This window comes from Eleutherodactylus coqui, chromosome 6 (assembly GCF_035609145.1).
Source record: "Eleutherodactylus coqui strain aEleCoq1 chromosome 6, aEleCoq1.hap1, whole genome shotgun sequence".
Classification (NCBI taxonomy): domain Eukaryota; kingdom Metazoa; phylum Chordata; class Amphibia; order Anura; family Eleutherodactylidae; genus Eleutherodactylus; species Eleutherodactylus coqui.
In genome coordinates this window covers 218,495,672-218,497,949 of record NC_089842.1, presented here as the reverse complement: position 1 = coordinate 218,497,949, position 2,278 = coordinate 218,495,672, and the positions used below count along the sequence as shown (strand labels likewise).

General features: G+C 50.1%; 2 pseudogenes; both read right to left on the bottom strand.

The window, feature by feature from the left end:
* Positions 1-427: 427 nt before the first annotated feature.
* LOC136571839 (far upstream element-binding protein 1 pseudogene) lies at positions 428-1,332 on the bottom strand (annotated as a pseudogene).
* A 1-nt stretch (position 1,333) lies between these two features.
* LOC136571838 (far upstream element-binding protein 1 pseudogene) lies at positions 1,334-2,050 on the bottom strand (annotated as a pseudogene).
* Between the last annotated feature and the right edge of the window lie 228 nt (positions 2,051-2,278).

Sequence of the window (2,278 nt, the reverse complement as noted above, 5' to 3'; positions counted from 1 at the left end):
TGCTCGCCAGCATGGAGCACACAGCACTGGGGGAGCACACTGCGGCGGGGAGGCACTGTATAACACACGGTGTCTTTACACAGCTGCACAACACCAGAAAGCCAACAGAGCCGTGGGACACAATCTGACATCGCTACCCCACGGACTGCATGATGACAGCATGGAGGCAACAGCGGCAGGCCCAGGGGACAGACAGCTAACAGCGGTGTAGCACAGGGAATGCTCCTCAGTTACGTCCCACAGCGCTTCAGGCAAAACAAGGTTTTTGCAGCTTCTAGGACCTTTCAGTCCTTGACCCAATCGAGAGCTATGGGTGTGACATGGCGCTCCTCCATGGAAGTCCTGTCAAACCCCTAGCGTCCGGTGGCGTCAAGATACACCAGTACCGGCGTCTGCATCCAAACATTTAACAAAGGTTTTCCCCTACTCAATGAAGCAAATCTTGCACTGTGCACTTGGCAGTATCGGCCCTGTGGCGCAGGAGGGTACTGCAGCATTGCTTGTGACTTGTCTGAGCATAATATGCTGCCTGCTGTCTGTAGTACTCCGCCCAGGCAGCGCTACAATCTGCTTGACCAGCAGGTGGAACTGCTTGTCCTTGCTTTCTATAGTATTCTTCCCATGCTTTAGAGTAATCTTGAGGTAGTGCTTGCTGACCCATATTTTTGGTAAATCTCTTCCCAAGCTTTTGTGTTGTCCACGTGTCCAGTTTCAGGTGCAGCTGGGGGATCAACATGTCCATTAGTTTGGGTTGGAGCTGGTCCAGCAGATGGAGCTGCAGGTGGTTGGGGTGCTTGCTGTTGGTAATAAGCATAATAAGCTGCAGAATTGGGGTCTGTTCCTGCTTTACTTGGATCTGCTGGGTCTGGCTGCTGCCAGTGTGGGTATGTATTTCCCCAGCCTAAGGGGCATAGGGTGCAGAGGACCAGGAGTTGCTGCTCCTGGGGGGGCCAGAATTATATGGTGGAGGGTTGTATGGTCATTGGTGTGCCGGGGCCTGGGGGTCCAGGTACACCACCTGGTGGACCATGAGAAATTGGAGTGCCTAGTGGATTAACTGGACCCTCTATCTTCTCTTCAATAGCTTGCCTGGCATAATCTATCTGCTGTGGAGTTCCACAAATAGTAAATAACTTTGTGTTTGAGTCAGAATTTGGTGGAGGGTTTTATTTTTTTTGCAACTCTCTCCTGGCACCAGACTGTTGGATTACTTGTAATAGTCTCACCCCCTTTTCCAATTATGAGGCCAGTTATTCCTATCAGAACAAAGAAATCAAATTCTTGAAGTCTGCCTGGAGGGCCCATGTTCCAGTTTCCTCGGACTCGGCCCCTTCTACCTGACCAGGACCAGTGGATCTGCTCCAGTCTTCTGAGGTCCATCTCGAATCCTCACATTTTAACTCCTGCAACTGCTTCATTGTCTCGCCTCCTTTTCCAATAACCAAACCAGCTTAACTGGCTGGAATCATGATTTCCTGAACTGTATTCCCTGGGGCATCTCCATGACGGCACAGTGTAGGTCTTCCCTTTTCCACTATCTGATGCAGTAGTCTCTTTGCAGCTTGGACAGAATCAGGGGTGCCGGGTAACATGCAGGACCTGTCAGGCATACCACCACTATCAGGTGCAATTGGTATCTTGCATCCCGATTCTTGCTGAATGTGTGATATCTGTTCACCACCTCTGCCAATTATGAATCCAACCATTCCATCGGGAACTTTGTACTCTTCTGTGAGAACAGCCCTCTGTTGCTGGTGCATGGGAGGCATTGCAGGTTGGCACGGGTTATTAGTAGGAGCAACTTTCTTTGCTTCTGGTTGATGTGGAACTTTCTTTAGATTCACATCTATAAATGCACCTCCATCGTCCAGTGGTCTCTCTTCTGCCCAGAAAAGCTATAGTCATTGGTAACGGTAGGTGGACCAGAATCGCCTCCGTATTTTTGCAGTTATCTGCTTCGCCCTCTGCAGCGCATCCTTGAAGGCGCCATTGATGCCCCGGCGGAACCCGAGTTGTGTGGTGGGACTGTGGAGTAGTCTGCGATGTCCATGGAGCTTGCAGCCTGCTATACCATGGGAGTCGCTGCGTCGTGCATGTGAGGCAAGAGAGATGATGGCGCCCGAAGTTGTCTCTCATAACCTCATGCCCGACACTTGAAATTTATCTCTAGGAATATCCCATTTCTTTTTATCATCTTTGAGATGTTTCTACACCTTGATTGGAGCCCACCTGTGGTAAATTTAGTCAGTTGGGCATAGTTTCAAAAGACATACCACTG